The 21,292-nt window shown below is 42.2% G+C and overlaps 1 pseudogene; it reads right to left on the bottom strand.

The window, feature by feature from the left end:
• LOC139406953 (glutamate receptor ionotropic, kainate 2-like) overlaps positions 1-21,292 on the bottom strand; it is a 189,213-nt pseudogene that overhangs the window by 117,345 nt on the left and 50,576 nt on the right.

Raw genomic sequence — 21,292 nt, forward strand, 5'->3', positions numbered from 1 at the left:
TGTGTGTGTGTGTGGTTGACATCACCCAGTCACTGATAGGTGGTGTGTTAACCTAAAAAACGCTCCCCCGAGGAGGAAACTATCAGGTTTACCTGGTTTCGAGTAACCTTACCTTTAAATAATGTCTAACACCTTCCCTAGAGACCTTTTTAGGGGAATCAATGCAAGCTCGTGGACAGTGTTATGGAGATGAGGTTGAGGATAAATGGATATATCCCAAATTGCACCTTATTCCCTTTAGAGTTGACTACTTTTGACCAGAGCCCTATGGGCCTTAGTCTGAAAGCAGTCCACTACATTGAGAATATTGTGCCATTAAGGACAAGTGGAACAATTGCAAATCAGATGACTCATTGCAGCGGATGGTGAGTTGGACCATTCACCGTGACCTTAGCCTGAAAGCAGTCCACTACATTGAGAATATTGTGCCATTAAGGACAAGTGGAACAATTGCAAATCAGATGACTCATTGCAGCGGATGGTGAGTTAGACCATTCACCGTGACCTTAGCCAAAGGTTAATACACTGTCACCATGCTACAGTGCCGGCTCTCTGCAAAGTGAAATGGATGTGACAAAAACATGGTCACCCTATCACGAACCATACATTTCTAGGAACACCAAAGAATGAATCCTGATGGTTAATCTATCCTCTTGGTCATACTAGATCTACCAGTTGATGGTGAAAGGTAAGACTGAATCCCTAATCAACCTCTAGCCCCTATGCACTTGTGTAGATAGAACCAGATTGGATAGGTGTAGTAGCTTCATATTGCCCTCTGAAAGGACAGTATGAGCTAGGGCTCGATGTGTGATTCATGGTAAGACACCAACGTTTTAAAAAGAGTTGTAAAGTGTGCCAAAAATACAGAACTTCAACTGAAGAAACCACCGCAATGGGACGTATTCGGCAATAGACTCACCATGCAACCCATGTATTCGTAACAAAGTATGTTCAACAAGTAATTCCGTTCGATGAAGTGGACAACCTTGTCCTTCCAAGGGATCGCAAAATAAGAGACAGACATTGCGATATGTTATCTTCTTTCTCAAGTCGATGAGCACTCGCACTTTGGATGCAGTAGGCCTTGTTAAAATATAACAGTACTCAACGGTGTAAAATATTGTGCTTGTAAAAATGCTAATCATGAGCCACTTCGCAAAGTCACAGAAGGCGATCTGGCAGACGGATACAGGAGTGGACGAGGACCCTCAAAGGACGAGTCGGTCTTTTATTCATGGATGCTGTCAGCTTTCACATTCAATCTGCATGGCATTAATCTGAGGAGACTCGAGGAGAGGGTGATTCTGGGCAATGTGTTTTTTCAGGGCTGCTCACTCATGTAGAGGGCTCCAGTTTTGACATGGAGTACACCTGGAGGACTTTGAGGGGGCTAAAGATTTCATGGCCAGACACTCAATGCTAAACTCTCAGGGGAAAGAATCAAACAGTTCTACTCTTCTGTACCTAAACACATTTTTGGGAGGAGCACATTTAAGCCGCAGAACCCCTGGATTTATGCAGGGTATAAGTGCCTTGCTCAAGTGCATGACAATTAATCTCCTGCTTTTATTGCCCAGGCCAAGACTCAAACCGGCAAAATTCAAGCTACTAACCTTTCGGCCACCTACCACCCCGATAAAATAGTTTGTGTTTGAGTAGCAGTTTGAGTTTATACTCAAATATTTGTTTGTCTTTCACCTTTTGATCATCATCATCATCATCATCATCAATCATCCAAGATATCTGTACCTGTGCTGTCGTCATAGACCACAGTGACCGTCCTCCATTTGAAGAAGTGGACCAGTTCCAGGATGGCCCGGCTGAGGGACTGGAAGTCCGGGTAGAGGCTGACGTAGTACGAGTCCCTGTTGTCCGACACCTGGTGCTTCCACTTGGTCTGGATGTGGGGCACCCCCAGGGCATTACAAATGGACTGGACTGCGTTAGCCGATGAGCTGTGGGAGGGGCCAAAGATGGCTGCCACCCCCAAGGACAGCTGGTCACAGGCTGGGGGGGGGGGGGGGGGGGGGGGGGTAGGAGGCAGAGAGAGGTGTTTGTTAGTTTTATGTTTAGGTGGAAGCCTTCGGCTCCTCTCAGCTCTACTGTCCACGCAATGCACCATGGGAATACTGATCAAGAAAGACCCTAGTCTATCCCTCATTAGATCAAGATGGATGGCATTGAATCAAGAGGAGTATCTGTCCCACTTTGCATCAAACCACATGGATACTAGTAGGCAGTATCCATGTTCAACTAGTTCAACTAGTAATTTAACTATATTTTGCCGTAGCTTGGTTCATTTCAATTCAATTATATTTTTCTTAAGGGTAGTTTTAGTGTAGCTTAACTTGTTCCAGTGCAAGGTAGTCGGTAACTTTGTAAACTATATTTTCAGAGCAGCTTCCCCATTACTGCTGGTAGGAGTGTAACAGATTTCTAGTAAGGATCGGACCAAAGCGCAGCGTGGTAAGTGTTCATGATGATTTTAATTAAAGAAACCACTGAATCAAACCAATAACGTGAATTCACAAAACCGAAACAGTACCGTGTGGCCCAAACACCCACAAACCAAAAGTGAAACCCAGGCTACCTAAGTATGATTCTCAATCAGAGACAACTAATGACACCTGCCTCTGATTGAGAACCATACCAGGCCGAACACAAAAACCAACATAGAAAAACAAACGTAGACTGCCCACCCCAACACGCGCCCTGACCATACTAAAACAAAGAATAAAATAACAGAACTATGGTCAGAACGTGACAAGGAGTAAGTACATAGCATCTTGATTTACCTAACCAGACTATAAAGCTTACTATAATATAAAAGTTCTCAGCCTGGACTTGATACTTTTTTTGTTGCCATTTGTCACTTATTTATTACAACATTTCTAATCAAATACTATAACCATATTTCTTGTATATAACTTCATTGAGCACATCAGATGCAATCCGTTTGTAGGTAGCATCAGCAAAATATTTCTCAACAGCTAAACAGAGTCATTCTCAATAAATAAACAGTCACCCTTATTTTTTGTCACAATCTCCCACAAACAAATAAACAAACATAAATAACTACTCCCAGAGATACTCAGAATGAACAATTCTAATAACAGATTTAGCTGTCCTACTATCACAACCTGTATCATTTAGACCACCCTCTTGCAATTATTCATGACCTTTTTTCATGGTAGAAGAATAATCATTCATTAATAAACAAGGGAGCCTTACTCAATCTATCATAATTCATGTGAAGTCTTCAAATCACAACTTTGATCCCTACCGCCATATGCTCCCACCACACCAGACTAAACTGTAACAGATCTATAACAGATCCACGGTTCCGTTACAGCACCATCCCAGCCATGGTTTGCATGCTGAACAGTTGACAATCAACATAATTTTTGCCTATATCTGTTGTTTATTGTATTTTAATACAATCAATTGTACTCACAATTCAGCATTTGGCTGCCATTTGTCCTACAATGTTCTGTTGAAAACACTGAAAAAGAAACTCTCTCTCTCTCTCTCTCTCCCCCACACACACATTCAAACCCCCTCTCTCTCTCCCCCCTCCACACACACATTCAATCCCCCCTCCTCTCTCTTTTTCTCTCCCCCCTCCACACACACATTCAATCCCTCTCTCTCTCTCTCTCTCTCTCTCTCTCTCTCTCCCCTCCACACACACATTCAATCCCCCCCCCTCTCTCTCTCCCCCCTCCACACACACATTCAATCCCCCCCTCTCTCTCTCTCTCCCCTCCACACACACATTCAATCCCCCCCTCTCTCTCTCTCCCCCCTCCACACACACATTCAATCCCCCCCTCTCTCTCTCTCCCCCCTCCACACACACATTCAATCCCCCCCTCTCTCTCTCTCTCCCCACTCCACACACACATTCAATCCCCCCCTCTCTCTCTCTCTCCCCACTCCACACACATATTCAATCCCCCCCTCTCTCTCTCTCTCTCTCCCCACTCTACACACACGTTCAATCCCTCTCTCTCTCTCTCTCTCTCTCTCTCTCTCTCTCTCAATTCAATTCAATTCAATTCGCTTTATTGGCATGACGTAACAATGTCCATATTGCCAAAGCTTATTTTGGATATTTACAATATAAAAAATAAATTAAAATGATAATCAAAATTGTCAACGGGACAACAGTAACAACAATAACCAAGTGTCAAAATAACCATACATACATAACCATACATTCAACAATAACAATAAGCATACAGTAGAGTACATGTGCAGGTTGATTGGTCTGTCAGACACTGTCCCTCAACTTATGGCAGGCAGCAATGTAGTGCACACAGCTCTCTGCGTCCTCCCCCAACAGGACGGGTAGCCTATCCTCATCAGAGAGGTCTTAGCCACGGTGTACTGTCGATTTAGGGCCAGATAGCACTGCATTTTGCTTTGTGCTTTGTGTTAGTGTTTCCCAATAAGCAATATAGTTTTGATTTGACTGTGTTGTAATTTGGTTTATGCTGATTGATTGGATGTTCTGGTCCTGAGGCTTCAGTGCGTTAGTAGAACAGGTTTGTGAACTCAGCCCCAGGACCAGCTGGATGAGGGGACTCTTCTTTGCTCAGCTCTTGGCATTGCAGGGCTTGGTAATGATATGAGAGGGGTTCACTGTATTTGAGATGTTTCCAAAACTTAATTGCTCTTTTTTTAGTTTTTATTATTAGTGGATATTGGCCTAATTCTGCCCTACATGCATTGTTTGTAGTTTTCCTCTGGACATGTAGGAGAATCTTACAGAACTCTGCATGCACGGTTTCAATTGGGTGTTTGTCCCATTTGATGAAATCTTGTTTTGCAAGTGGACCCCACACCTCGCTGCCATAAAGTGCAATTGGTTCAATTAAATATTCAATTAGTTTTAGCCAAATTGTAATAGGTAGAATGCCCTGCGTGCTTTCTCTCTCAGCTCCGTCACTGCCTCATTAAGATGTCCAGTTGAGCTTATTTTTAAACCTAAGTAATTGTAGTGTGTACAGTACTCTATATATTTTGTACCAATGGAGAACTTAGGTCTAATTCCCTGAGATCTGGATCTTCTCTGGAAAATCAGAATTTTTGTCTTTTTGGGGTTTACTGCCAGGGCCCAGGTCTGGCAGTACTGCTCTAGCAGGTCCAGGCTCTGTTGTAGGCCATGTGCTGTGGGTGACAGCAGGCATAAGTCATCTGCGAAGAGTAGGCATTTAACTTCTGAATTGTGGAGACTAACACCAGGGCTGAGGATTTTTTTAGAATAGTGGCCAATTCGTTAATGTAAATATTGAAGAGTGCAGGGCTCAGATTGCAACCCTGGCGAAGGCCCCGCCCCTGGTTAAAGAATTATGTTATTTTCTTACCAATTTTAATGCTGCACGTATTGCCAGTATACATTGATTTAATTGTGTCATATGTTTTACCCTCTACACCACTTTCAATAACTTTGTAGAACAGTCCTGTATGCCAAATAGAATCAAATGCTTTTTGGAAGACAATAAAGCAAGCGTATATTTTGGTATTATTTTGGTGGACATGTCTATCAGGGTGTGTAGGGTGTAAATATGATCAGTTGTGCAATGTTTTGGTATAAATCCAATTTGGCTTTTACTCAGACATTGTGCTTATTAAGGAAGTTTAGAACTCTTACATTTACAATACCACAGAAAACCTTCCCCAGGTTACTGTTCACACAAATTCCTCTGTAATTGTTAGTGTCAAATTTGTCTCCGTTCTTAAAGATTGGGGTTATGAGTCCTTGATTCCAGATGTCAGGGAAATAACTTACACTCAGGATCAAATTAAACAGTTTTAATATAGCCAATTCAAATTTTGCACTAGTGAGTTTGAGCATCTCATTTAGGATGCCATCAGGTCCGCATGCCTTTTTACATTTGAGAGCCTGAAGTTTCTTATAGAGCTCCTGGTCAGTAATTGGGGAGTCCAGTGGATTTTGATTGTCCTTTATAGCTTTTTCTAATCCATTCAACTTCTCATGAATTTGGCGTTGTTCTGCGTTTGTGTCAATTTGAACGGTGTTGTAGAGGGTTTTAAAATGGGTTCTCCATATGTCACCATTTTGTATCGCTAATTCCTCTTGTATAGATTTTTTTTCTCTTCCAATTGGCCAGAAGTGTGTGTTTATGGACTCCTCAATGAGTGTCAGCTGCTTGCTGTTGTACTGTGCTTTTTTGGTTCTGAGTGTACGTTTATAGAGTTTTAAAGTCTCACAGTAATGAAGGCGTAATTCACCATTATTTGGGCTTTTGGTTGGATAGTGTTACAAGTTTATTCCTTAAAATTTTAAAATCTGCATCAAAACAGTTGTCATCTGTGGTCTTTTTTGTTTTGTTTTTTTATCAATTTCAATTGTGATTCCTTTGCCGTTTGCCTGAATATATAGTTGATGTTTTGTACTGCTAGAATGATGCCTTCTTTACTGTGAGTGATTGTGGTATCCAGAAAGTTATCTAAGAGTGTTTGGATATTTTGGTTCCAGGTTGCTTTCTGGTATTCTTCTGTGCTGTTTTGGGCCCATCTGTATGACTTTCTGATGTTGTACAGCTTACTGGGCTGTGAATGTGTGGTTGTTTCCATGTCTGTTCTTTTGAGGAACAAAGTAATTTAGCTGTGATCAGACAGAGGTGTTAGTGGCTTGACAGTGAATGAGCTGAGAGAGAAAGGGTCAATATCTGTGATCATATAGTCTACTGTGCTGTTACCAAGAGGTGAGCAGTAGGTGAATCTCCCCAAAGAGTCCCCCTGTAACCTACCATTGACAAAGTACAGACCCAGGCTTCTACAGAGCTGCAAAAGATCCCTTCCGTTTTTGTTGACGGTGCTGTCACTGTTGTTTCTATGGGGGAGATTAAGACAGTTAGAGACACTATGGCCTGTACAAAAGCTGTCCCCTCGTGTGCTCGTTAGATCTCTGTTCCTGTGTGGGCATTTGTCCCCCTCCCCCACCCACCCACACACACACACACATTCAATCCCCCACCCCCCCTCTATCTCTCTCTCTCTCCTTCTCTCTCTCTCTCTCTCTCTCTCTCTCTCTCTCTCTCTCTCAGTCCTGGATTCTGTGTGCACTTTCGTTATGGAATTGTCCCAAAAATTCAAACCCCGCCCATCTGACACTCCAGGCAGGCTCAAACAACCGCTCAGAATTTATTTTAAGCCAAGGGTGTATTCACTAGCAACCAAACAGAAGCAAATGGCTATAACAGGGGAGGGACTAACTTGAACATGTCCAATAAGAAAGGAGTGTTTTCTTTGATAATAGTTTCCCGATGCAAAACATTTTGCTACGGTGTGCACTAATGAACACACCCCAGGTCTGCTTCCTTTCCTCCTCAGCCAATCACCTTTTCTGGAGGCCTCAAAGCTGTCAAAGATGTTTATTCTCTGGATGTCATATGTGAGTGTGGTGTTGGGCAGCAGGGTGCGGTTCCTGTTGATTGTGTTCAAGGCAAATTTAAAGGCGAGTTCTTCTGCTCCCGACGGGCCGCTTTCGATGGATTCAAATATTCCTCCTGAAGGATAAAAGAACAGGCGAAAGAACAACAAGGTTAAATCTCAATTCCCTCCTCCCATAAATACAATGGATTCTCCTCCACCACAACATAGGTGACATTGAAGTGTGGGCAGATGATGGATATTGCAGAGGCTATTATAGCTGTGCATATTCTTTCCCAGGACATTGTAACGATTCTTTTCTCAGCTCCCTTCATGTCCTTTCCTATTAAACAACAGTGTCATAATCGACATGCGTTAATTGATATGAGCAGTGGAGAGAGAGCTAGGTTTATTATGGTGTTTTGGACTGTCAACTGAGAAGAGCTGCATTTGCATTCACTTACTGGTCTGTGTAATTAACAACGATCAGAGGGGGCGGGAGGTGAGTTAAGGGGTCATGACTCCCTCTCTCTCCCTTCTAGTTCAGACACCTTATCAGGGAGGTTCAGTTTGTAGACCGTGGACGTTAACGGTTAGCACTACTACAAAGCCCAAGGATCCTTCCACCCACACCGTCCAAACCTCTCAGTGAAGTGCAGTTACCATGGCGATTGGAGGTCTCTCTCTCTCTCTCTCTCTCTCTCTCTCGGTAGTGAACTAAGCCCCTTTGAACTTTTTAATTATTTACAATCTCCATGATTGGAAAATGCTGTCCAGATGCTTCGCTTTCATGCTGTTCAGAATCGTGAACCGAATTGACAGCAACTAATGTATAGTATTGAAAGGACTCTAAAATCGATTACAGGTAAGGTTATTATGTAGTAGTAGTTTAACATCCAAATACCTCAATAAATAATTCACAGACCTCCTAATAATCCCAATAACATACATGTATTAGATGACAGTACCATCAACGAAAAACTTTTATGTAAACTCCCCTCAAAATTCAAAGTCCACCATTCAACAAAGAAATAGCATACCACTGAGAATGGACTTTGACTACATCTGACTAGATCTGTTCTGCACCCCCCAAAAGCTTTACTCGAGACTTCAAATTGAATGACTAAATGGGGAGGATGAATGAAACTCAAATAAACATTTTCAGATGCATCATTCCAGGAGTTCAGGAGTCCAAAGTTTCTTCCCCATAGCTTTGTTTCCTGGGCGAGCTGAGAGTTTGACGTGATCCAAGCTGAAAGAGTTTCACTGAGCATTAAAGCTGGTTTATTGATTCAATTATAGCAGAGGAGAGAGAGAGAGGGAGTGAGAGGAAGAATGAGAGAGGGAGTGAGGGAGAGAGCAAATGAAAGAGGACCAAAGCCCGCTGTCCCAGACCCTCTGCAAAGGGAGAAAGGAGAGAGAGAGACGGAGAGAAAGTGTGAGAGACCAAAGGAAGAGAGCATAGGAAGATGGGAAGGGAAGGAGTGAGGAGGACAGATAGAGGAAGAGAGGGAACAACGAGAAGACCTCCTAGCAGTGGCAGGAGCAAAAGCAATGATCGAGAGAAGAAGAAACAGGCTCTACCAGCTAAAGGCTTCAACGATAATTGTCATCACCATGCACAATTCTTCTGTGGATTGAACATCACAATAGTCATGCCTCATTTACAAATGCTTAAAACTTCTTGCGACGAGCAATCCCGGATCCGGGAAGGTAATCATAGCCTCAAACGAATTAGCATAACACAGCGGACGTAAATACCCCTAGAAACTTTTCCTATTCATGAAAATCGCAAATGAAATAAATATATTCAAACACAAGCTTAGCCTTTTGTTAACAACACTGTCATCTCAGATTTTCTAAATATGCGTTACAGCCAACGCTAGACAAGCATTTGTGTAAGTTTATCATGGCATAATGCTATGCTAGGCTCTGCTGGCAGCAGGCAACATTTTCACGAAAATAAGAAAAGCAACCAAAATAAATCATTTACCTTTGAAGAACTTCGGATGCTTTCACTCAGGAGACTCCTAGTTAGATAGCAAATGTTCCTTTTTTCCCCAAAAATTATTTTTGTATGCGAAATAGCTCCCGTTTGTTCATCATGCTTGGCTGAGAAATCGACCGGAAAATGCTACCCATACAACGCCAAACTTTTTTCCAAATTAACTCCATAATATCGACAGAAACACGGCAAACGTTGTTTAGGATCCATCCTCAATGTGTTTTTAACATATATATTCAATAATATATCCGTCGAGGCAATTGGTTTCTCATAAGAAGCGATGGAAAAATGGCTACCTCAGTATTTTACGCAAGATTTTCTGCGGGAGACACCATGTGACCACTTGCTATATATGGTCCCTTACGGCTATTCTTCAATGGAAATGCGTAAAAAGACGTCACAATGCTGTAGACACCTTGGGGAATACGTGGAAAACGTAAACTCATTCGTAGCTCATTCACAGCCATATAAGGAGTCATTGGCATGAGGCGGTTTAAAAAAATGTGGCACTTCCTGGTTGGATTTTTATCTGGGTTTCCCCTGTAACATCAGTTCTGTGGCACTCACAGACAATATCTTTGCAGTTTTGGAAACGTCAGAGTGGTTTCTTTCCAAAGCTGTCAATTATATGCATAGTCGAGCATCTTTTCGTGACAAAATATCTTGTTTAAAACGGGAACGTTTATCATCCCAAAATTTTAATAGCGCCCCCTAATGCATAACTGGTTTTAACCGACACATCAGACTGCAAGCTATTGCATCACTGAGAGAGGTGATCTCAGAAAGCTACAGTAACTAACGAGAACAGAGTCCTGCATGGAGTTACAACACCATGCTATGCCCCTTCAAATTGAGTTGACCTGCTCAATGAGTCCCAAAATGAGTGCTTCCTGCACTGTACTATAGTTCATGCCAGGGAAAAAGCTATGCAGAGAGGGGAAAAGCAATTGATACAGTCTCTTTAACAGAGACTTGGAGAGGGCGTTATAATTACGGTTGCAAAGGGTCGGAAACTTTCGGGTAAATTTCCGTAATTGTTCCGGAAAATTTCCATGGGAAGTTAAGCCCTGGAATTTGGGGAATTTTTCTTAAATACCTCAAAACAATTAGCATATAACGGTAAACCTTTTAAAAATATTTTGGTTAAACTATCCCCAATTCTATGGAATTGCAACCCTCTGCAGGCACAGTGCATTCTTCCATCACATGTGCAGATGATTCTCAAGATCTGCTACACTAATGAGATACTATTGAGCCCGCACTACTACATGGTCTGAGCCAAGGACTACATGCTTTCTGGTAAGTTTTGATTACAATACTGGGTGGGCGGGAATATATTTTATATGACATATGTGATTTGTTGTTAACTAGTAAATAGTTTGATCCCCCCCATCGAGGGGGAAACAAGTACAATTCTTAGAAAAAAAGGTGTTATGTGGAACCTAAGAGGCTTATTCGGCTGTCCTCATAAGAGAATCTATGGGGAGAAACCTTTTTGTTTCCAGGTAGAACCCTTTTGCGTTCCATGTAAAAAGGGTTCTTTCTACTCCCTCGCATGCTACAAAGACTAAGGATGCATGAATGGATTACCATGATGATTATTTTGGTTGTGGATACAATTCATTTAAGGAATCTACTTCCATGAAAGGAATTTGACAGAGCACCATTTCTAAATCCAGGCAGTTCCTAGAATTATGTATGTTCATGTTTCACAGAATGGTGTATGATTCAAACAGCACAGACAGAACTGGTGTGAAATACTAATTAAAGCAGAAAAGATTGAATATAAAAATGGACTTCTGTTTCAAAACCACAAATTCTCTTTAATGAAAAGAACCAATGCAACATATTCATTTTTGTCCCCTTAATATGTGTTAGGTTAAGGTCTTATATAGACTGAATAGCTGCAATGTAAGCGAATGGTTAATTATCCTTGTATGAAAGAGAATACAATTAGCTGGATCCACTCAAGGATAAGCTTGTGTTGTGAGGATGGGAGAGATGGGATTCAGAGAGGTTGGCATGGCAATTGCCTCTGTTTCTGCGACCATGGCGAGGAGATATCACCCATTTGGGAGTCTACGAAGTTCATTCGCTGAAGGACGGCCGTTACGAGTGGCATGGAGGGATGGTCTGTCTCAGAGACTAATGGGTAAGTGGTACAGATGTGAGACAGCCGTGTGTCGAGCGCCATGGCAACAGCCGAGAAACCCTGTCGCTAGGGTTGGTAGGCTGGTGGCACAGGTACACCCAGTCACTCAGCTACAGCTCCAAGTCTCTGCAAAGTCAATGAATAGCCTTCTCCTGTAGGTGTTTGTTTTATCCAGGTGGGAAAGGGCAGTGTGGAGGGCAATAGAGATTGCATCATCGGTGGATTTTTTTGTGCGGTATGCAAATTGGAGTGGGTCTACAGTTTCTGGGATAATGGTGTTGATGTGAGCCATGATCAGCCTTTCAAAGCACTTCATGGCTATGGATGCGAGTGCTATAGGTCGGTAGTCATTTAGGCAGGTTACCTTGGTGTTCTTGGGCACAGGGACTAAGGTGGTCTGGTTGAAACATGTTGGTATTACAGACTCGGTCAGGAACAGGTTGAAAATATCAATGAAGATACTTGCCAGTTGGTCAGCACATGCTCTGAGTACACGTCCTGGTAATCCGTCTGGCCCTGCGACCTTGTGAATGTTATGGGCGGAGGTAGCCTAGTGGTTAGAGCGTTGGACTAGTAACCCAAAGGTTGCAATATCGAATCCCCAAGCTGACAAGGTAAAAATCTGCCGTTCTGCCCCTGAACAAGGCAGTTAATCCACTGTTCCTAGGTCGTCATTGAAAATAAGAATTTGTTCTTAAGTTCTTAACTGACTTGCCTAGTTAAAAAAAAACATTTGACCTGTTTGAAGGTCTTACTTCAGTCGGCTATGGAGAGTGCGATCACACAGTCAACTGGAACAGCTGATGCATACTTCAGTGTTGCTTGCCTCGAAGTGAGCATAGAAGTGATTTATCTCATCTGGTAGGCTTGTGTCGTAGTTAACTGCTCATTAGAACCTGCTGATCATGTTTAAGATGCATATGAAGTCACTCCACAAAATTTTGGTATAGAAGTCAGTCACATGCGCCGAATACAACAGGAGTAGAACGTACAGTGAAATGCTTACTTACGAGTGCCTTACGAGTGGCTTGAAAATGTACAGTGCCATAAGAGAAGTGTGTTAATATAGTTAAATGGTTTGCTGTCTTCCAGTGAAATAGTCCTGCCAATTCCTGTCAAAAGTGGAGTGGCACTATATAAGGTAGAGTGTGCTAAAAGTTTTTGCCTTTTAGATTGTAATGATTAAAATTATATGTACAGGGAGTACCTGGTCCAAGATCATCACCCTTATTCCAAGACTCTTTTTGTAGACGGACCAAATGAAAGACTAATGGAGAAATGGTTAACCCTCCCTAGTGGCTAACTCCATTTAAATAGTGCTGTGTCACAAGCTCGTTCCTCGCAATCTTACAGTGTGTCAGAATATTTCACCCTGTCAGGAAGAAAACTACAATATCCGTCACAAATTAGGCCAGTGTGTGTGGCAGGGGAATGTATCGCTATCTCCCTCCCTCGGACTCATTCCTTTCACCCCCCCCCCCCCCCTCCCTCTCTCCATCGCTCTCTCGTTCAGACTTATCAAAATGGGTCATTATCATACTATGGTCCATTGTTAAGATTACATAAAGTGACTGTAAAAGTAGACTTTTGCTCTCATCGCTGAGTCGGAGCCAAAGGTCAACCATTAACTCGGGAGGAAGCTCGTTTAATGTTCACAGCTGGGCTCCGGACGAATCAACGGCCAGCAGCAAGGGAAGAGTGGTAGAGATTACTGTAGTGTACTCTCCATCTTGACTAGAGTGATAATTATCAGATAAGGTGAACAGTAATGGTGATGGGGATGACTAAAATCTGAGGGCTCTGGTTTTACAGTCCAAAATGTTGGATTTTAATGGCGATTAGGATCTATGATCAAATAGTTAATTGCAGATAATCAATTCCAGGGGGGCATTTTCACACGTGTAGTTGACACTTAGAAGGAATTAAAAATGGTTAATGTGGACTTAATCCTAAAGTGACTATGCATAGAGGATAACAACAGAGAGTAGCAGCGGTGTAAAAGGGGGGAATGTAAATCGTCTGGGTAGCCATTTGATTAGATGTTCAGGAGTCTTATGGCGTGGGGGTAGAAGCTGTTTAGAAGCCTCTTGGACCTAGACTTGGCGCTCCGGTACCGCTTGCCGTGCGGTAGCAGAGAGAACAGTCTATGACTACGGTGGCTGGAGTCTTTGACAATTTTTAGGAGATTCCTTTGACACCACCTGGTAAGGAGGTTCTGGTTGGCAGGAAGCTTTACCCCAGTGATGTACTGGGCCATACGCACTACCCTCTGTAGTGCCTTGCCGTCGGAGGCTGATCAGTTGCAATACTAGGCAGTGATGCAATCAGTCAGGATGTTCTTGATGGTGCAGCTGTAGAAACATTTGAGGATCTGAGGACCCATGCCAAATATTCTCAGTGTCCTGGGGGGGATTAGGTTTTGTCGTGCCCTCTTCATGACTGTATTGGTGTGCTTGTTTGTTGGTGATGTGGGTCCTCTCAACCTGTTCCACTACAGCCCTGTCGATGAGAATGGGGGAGTACTCTGTCCTCTTTTTCCTGTAGTCCACAATCATCTCCTTTGTTTTGATCATCCTGGCACCACACAGCTAGGTCTCTGACCTCCTCCCTATTGGCTGTCTCATCGTTGTCTGTGATCAGGCCTACCACTGTTGTGTCATCAACAAACTTAATAATGGTGCTGGAGTCGTGCCTGGCCATGCAGTCATGAGTGAAAAGGGAGTACAGGAGGGGACTGAGCTCGCACACCTGAGGGGCCCCTGTGTTGAGGATCAGCGTGGCAGATGTGTTGTTACCTACTCTTACCACCTGGGGACCCGTCAGGAAGTCCAGGATCCAGTTGTAGAGGGAGGTGTTAAGTCCCAGGGTCCTTAGCTTAGTGATGATCTTTGAGGGCACTATGGTGTTGAATGCTGAGCTGTAATCAATTAATAGCATTCTCACATACAGTAGGTGTTCCTTTTGTCCAGGTGGGAAAGGGAAGTGTGGAGTGAAATTAAGATTGCATCATCTGTGGATCTGTTAGGGAGTAATACAAATTGGAGTGGTTCTAGGGATTCTGGGATAATGGTGCTTACGTGAGCCATGACCAGCTTTTCAAAGATCTTCATGGCTACAGACGTGGGTGCTATGGGTTGGTAGTCATTTAGGGATGTTACCATAGTGTTCTTGGGCACAGGGACAATGGTGGTCTGCTTAAAACTTGTTGATATTACAGACTCGGACAGGAAGAGGTTGAAAATGTCAGTGAAGACACTTGCCAGTTGGTCAGGGCATGCTCACAGTACCCATCCTGGTAATCCGTCTGGCCCTGCGGCCTTGTGAATGTTGACCTGTTTAAAGGTCTTACTCACATCGGCTGCGGAGAGCATGATCAAGCAGTCTTCCGGAACAGCTGGTGCTCTCATGCATTTTTTTGTGTTATTTACCTCGAAGCGAGCATAGAAGTAGTTTAACTCATCTGGTAGGCTCGTGTCACTGGGCAGCTCTCGGCTTTGCTTCCCTTTGTAGTCTGTAATGGTTTGCAAGCCATGCCACATCCAAGGGGCGTCAGAGCCGGTGTAGTCCTGTATTGACGCTTGCCTGTTTGATGGTCCGTCGGAGGGCATAGCGGGATTTCTTATAAGCTTCCAGGTTAGAGTCCCACTCCTTGAGAGTGGCAGCTCTAGCATTTAGCTCCATGTGGATGTTGCCTGTAATCCATGGTCTCTGGTTGGGGTATTTAGGTACGGTCACTGTGGGGATGACATTATCGATGCACTTATTGATTAAGCCAATGACTGATGTGGTGTGCTCCTCAATGCCATCGGAGGAATCCCGGAGCATATTCCAATCTGTGCTAGCAAAACAGTCCTGTAGCTTTGCATCTATTTCATCTGACCACTTTTTTTTTGATTGAGTCGCTGGTGCTTCCTGCTTTAATCTTTGCTTGTTAGCAGGAATCAGGAGGATAGAATTATGGTCAGATTTGCCAAATGGAGGGCAAGAGAGAGCTTGTATGCATCTCTGTGTGTGGAGTAAAGGTGGTCCAGTGTTTTCCCTCTGATAGAAATTTGGTAAGACCGATTTAAGTTTCCCTGCATTAAAGTCCACGGCCGCTAGGAGCGCCCTTCTGGGTGAGTGTTTTCCTGTTTTCCTGTATGGTGCAAAACAGCTCGTTGATTGCGGTTTTACTGCCAGCATCAGTCTGTGTTGGTATGTAGACAGCTACGAAAAGTACAGATAAAACCTCTCTAAGTAGATAGTGTGTTCTGCAGCTTATCGTTAGATACTCTACCTCAGTCGAGTAAAACCTCGAAACTCCTTTAGATATTGTGCACCAGCTGTTATTTACAAAAATACATAGTCCACCGTCCATTGTCTTACCAGACGCCGCTGTTCTATCCTGCCGATACAGCGTATTACCAGCCAGCTGTATGCTGATAATGTCGTCGTTCATCCATGACTCCGTGAAGCATAAGATGATACAGTTTTGAATATCCCATTGGTAGTTTATTCTTTCGCGTAGGTCATCAATTTTATTTTCCAAAGATTGCAGGTTTGCTAGCAGAATGTTGTTCATCTCAAACTATGTTCATAACCATGTTCATCTCAAATTAAGATTCAGTCCAACAGGACAAAGAAAAGAGAAAAATCTCATTTGTGAGTGGAGGGGGAGAGGGGACAAGGAAAAGCTGAGCTGAGAGAGAATAAGGAGGACAGATAGACAAAGACGGGAGGGGTACACAGACAGACAGACAGACACTAGCTAGATTTCCATCAAATGGGTGACAGATTTTCATGTAAATATTCTTAAAAGTGTTTCCATCAAATTGACTTGTTGCATATAAAAGGCTGTGCATGATGGCATAGTGCACATAAAAATATTACAGATTAATAAAAAACAAGTTAAATGGGTTTCCATTGCATTTTCAACTCAACTGATGTTTTTTTCACCAAAAATGTTGCATTATATAGCAAGTGTGCCCACTCTGTTATTGGCCTATGCCCTCTAGCCAACAGCTCGTAGATACAGTGCGGGTATAGCTTACATTATGAGATTATTATGGACAAAAAAACAAGATAATTTTTATTTGTCAAATGGCAGCCAAGCAATGATGATCATGTCTCCTGAATAAGACCATCAATATTTATTGGAATGGAGCATCAAGCTCGTCACCTTGCACTTTCACCATCCTGTGAAGTTAATTTGATGTTATTTCATCTATAGCCTAATAAACTGCATGCTTTCCCGATGAGGCACTGTGTGAGGAACACTCTCCAAGTTATATAAAAATAAAAGTGTTTCCACAGATATTTCTTGCATCATTTATTTTACAGAGAGAAAAAGATTCCACCTTGTCTAGCTTATTTTTCTTTTGTCAACATATGAAAAGTTCTGTTTCTATCAACCCTTAATTGTTTTTATCTGACATGAACGTTACTTGCAGAAAAAGGTTTGATGGAAACCTGGTTAGAGAAGGAGAATAAGAGAGAGAGAGGAGGAACGAAAGAAAAAGAGAGAGAATAAGACAACCTTTCCCTAAATCCTCAGGGTTATAGAGGAACTGATGAAGGTTCCTCTCCCTGGCTTTCACAGTCCGTTTCCATACAGAGCATTAGACATTAGACGATGATGGCAGTTTGCTAACATGAGGAAAGGAGCTGGGTGCCTAGCCTGTACAGAAGCATGCAGACACCACTGACCAGAAGGAGAGAAGGGGGGGGGGGATTGAGCGTGTGCGGGAGAGAGAAAATGAGAGAGAGAGAGTGAAAGAAAAGAGAGAGAACAAGGAGAGAGAGGAAAAGAGCAAGAGAGTGAGAAAGAGACAGAAATGGCTAAGAGTGAGGAAGAGTCAGAATAAAAGCAAGACAAAGAGTAGGAGACAAACAGAAAGAGTGTGTTTGTGTGAGAGAGAGAGAGCTGGAAAGGAAAAGAGCAAAGAGAGAGAACAAATGGGAAGAGAGGTCAGTGGAGGCAGACAAAAGGCAGTCAATTAAAGGGGAGAAATGGATGGCCTAATAGCCCTGAGAGAACACCTGCATAATAAACCTATCCCGCTCTCCTCTCCTCTGTCTCCCTTCTTTCCAGGGGAAGAACATTTCAGCTTTTGGCCCTGGTTCACCCCTCTCACATCAGAACACTGTTGTACACAACAACTAACTGTACTCTGAAACTCAATACTGTCCGAATGTGTGTGTGTGTGTGCTTGTTTGCATGTGTGGGCGTGCTTGTGTGTTCATGCATCTCTCTCTCTCTCTGTGTGTGTGTGTGCGTGCGTGCGTGCGTGCGTGCGTGTGTGTGTGTGTGTGTGTGTGTGTGTGTCGATACTGTAAGCAATTCAGACAGGCATCTGCAATAGGGTATAGTACCAGTCAAACGTTTGGACACACTTACTCAAGGGTTTTTCTTTATTTTAACTATTTTCTACATTGTAGAACAATAGTGGAGACATCGAAACTATGAAATAACACATATGGAATCATGTAGTAACCAAAAAAGCATTAAACAAATCAAAATACATTTTAGATTTTAGATTCTTCAAAGTAGCCACCCTTTGCCTTGATGACCGCTTTGCACGCTCTTTGCATTCTCTCAACCAGCTTCATGAGTGTGATAGAAAAAATATGTATTTACCTGATTTGTTTGATATTAATAGTTAACAATTATATACTTAACCTTTTAAGGATAGGGGGCAGCATTTTCACTTTTGGATAAATAGCGTGCACAATTTCAACTTCCTGCTACTCATGCCAGGAATATATTATATGCATATGATTAGTAGGTGTGGATAGAAAACACTTTGAAGTTTCTAAAACTGGTTCAATCATGTCTGTGACTATAACAGAACTTATGTAGCAGGCAAACTCCCGAGGAAAAACTCTTCAGAATTATTATTTTTTTGCCTCTGACCGTTCCCTCAGTTGTCTTTGCCAAGGGATATTTGATAGCGACAATTTTACAGTTCCTACGACTTCCACAGGATGTCACCAGTCTTTGGAATTGGGTTGGAGTTAATCATTGGTGCAACAAAGAAGAGGCACATCCTGGAACAACGTTACACTGTTGAAAGTTACACAAGAGGGAAAAAGGGGCATGTTTTCTTTACTTGCTCTATTGAATACAAATTGCCCCGTCTACAATTTGATCGATTATTAACGTTTAAAAATACCTAAAGTTGTATTACAAAAGTAGTTTGAAATATTTTGGCAAAGTTTATAGGCAACTTTTGAAATGTTTTGTAGTGACGTTGTGTTTTGGCAAGCTGTTTTTTTCCGGATCAAACCTGCTTTATAAATGGACATTTTGGGTATACATGGACGGAATTAATCGAAAAAAAAAGGACCAATTGTGATGTTTATGGAACATATTGGAGTGCCAACAAAGAAGCTCGTCAAAGGTAATGCATGTTTTATATTTTATTTCAGCGTTTTGTGTAGCGCCTGCTACGCTAGTTCTTTTGTTTACAACTGGTTCAGGTGGGTGCATGCTATCAGATAATAGCTTCTCATGCTTTCGCCGAAAATAATTGTAAAAATCTGACATGTTGGTTGGATTCACAGCGAGTGTAGCTTTAATTGAGTATCCTGCATATGTGATTTAATGAAAGTTTGAGTTTTATAGCGTTTTATTTGAATTTGGCGCTCTGCATTTCCCGAGGCTATTGGCCACTTGAGACGCTAGCGTCTCCCCTATCCATAAGAGGTTTTAACTAATAGTACTGTGTTTCTGTAAAGGGATGGTTTCCACTCTGCTTCCTGCAGTTAGTCTGGGTGTTTGGTCAAGGAAAATGGGTTTTGCTAGAGATAGCTTGAACTGACAAAGACTTTGTGATAAAAACCTAAAGCCGGCATTCAAGATGTGGTCTGTGTGACCCGAGATAGAGATAGCCTGGAAGAGTTTAGAACAATCCCTCATTGTCTCATCTTCCTGGCATCTAACCAGGAGATGGACCACGGTGGCTTATGGGAGGGGTGGAACCAGCCCGGACTAAACAATTTTAGGTCCTATATAAGATCTCTGTTTTTTCATTATCAGTTAAGCTCTCTGCAACACACATTTCTGAGCGTGTGGTCAACGGTTTCATTATTGCAATAATTAATCAATATTAATTAAAGATGATTGTTTGAAGAAATGACAAAGTCTCTCTCACTTTTTTAGAATATTCCACTACATGAGGTAGTCACCTGGAATGCATTTCAATTAATAGGTGTGCCTTGTTAAAAGTTAATTTGTGGAATTTCTTTCCTTCTTAATTTGTTTGAGCCAATCAGTTGTGTTTTGTCAAGGTAATTGGTGGTATACAGAATATAGCCCTATTTGGTAAAGTACCAAGTCCATATTATGGCAAGAACAGCTCAAATGAGCAAAGAGAAACGACATTCCATCATTAATTTAAGACATGAATTTCAGTCAATCCAGATAATTCGAACAACCTTGAAAGTTTATTTAAGTGCAGTCGCACAATGAAACTTGATCTCATGAGGACCGTCAAAGGAAAGGAAGACCCAGAGTTACCTCTGCTACAGAGGATAAATTCAGTAGAGTTACTAGCCTCAGAAATTCCAGCCCAAATAAATGCTTCACAGTGTTCAAGTAACAGACACATCTCAACATCAACTGTTCAGAGGAGACTTTTTCAATCAGGCCTTCATGGTTGAATTTCTGCAAAGAAGCCACTACTAAAGGCCAGCCAATAATAAGAAGAGACTTGCTTAGGCCAAGAAACACAAGCAATGGACATTAGACCAGTGGAAATATGTCCTGTGGTCTGATGAGTCCAAATTTGAGACATAGAGTAGGGAACGGATGATCTCCTCATGTGTGGTTCCCACCGTGAAGCATGGAGGAGGAGGTGTGATGGTGTGGGGGTGCTTTTCTGGTGACACTGTCTGCAGAGATATGCCATCCCATCTAGTTTGAGCTTTGTGGGACTATCATTTGTTTTTCAATAGGACAATGACCCAACACACCTCCAGGCTGTGCAATGGCTATTTGACCAAGAAGGAAAGTGATGGAGTGCTGCATCAGATGACCTGACCTCCACAATTACCCAAACTCGTCCCAATTGAGATGGTTTGGGATGAGTTGGACCGCAGAGTGTAGGAAAATCTGCCAAAAAGTGCTCAACATGAATAAAATGGAACTCCTTCAAGACTGGTTGAAAAGCATTCCAGGTGAAGCTGGTTGAGAGAATTCCAAGAGTGTGCAAAGCTGTCAAGAAAGCAAAGGGTGGCTACTTTGAATAATCTAAAACATTTTAAATACTTTTTTGGCTACTACATGATTCCATATGCGTTATCTTATAGTTTTGAGGTCTTCCCTATTATTCTACAATGTAGAAAATAGTAAAAATAAAGAAAAACCTTTGAATGAGTAGGTGTGTCCAAACATTTGACTGATACTGTATGAGAGGACAGGCTAGTTTGTAAGGTTTACGAGGTTAGCATGAATTACCATAAACTGTTTACCAGGTTTAATGTTTGATTTGTTACATTAAATATTTCAGTAATGACTCGAAGAAATTATGGCAATCATCATTTTTTATTGCTAGTAAGAAACTGTTAACCATTGGCTACTAGCTGAGAACTGCTAGCTAACTAGCAAGCTCAAAAACAGTCAACAACTTCTACAGATCCTTAGAAATCGGCGGATCACCCTCCACTGGTGAAAGTGAGAATTGCCAAAAATGCAGTCAGGGGAGAATAATTATTCCGTCAAGGAATTTTTTTATTTATTTAAAGAGGCATAC

Source organism: Oncorhynchus clarkii, chromosome 4 (assembly GCF_045791955.1).
Source record: "Oncorhynchus clarkii lewisi isolate Uvic-CL-2024 chromosome 4, UVic_Ocla_1.0, whole genome shotgun sequence".
NCBI lineage: Eukaryota > Metazoa > Chordata > Actinopteri > Salmoniformes > Salmonidae > Oncorhynchus > Oncorhynchus clarkii.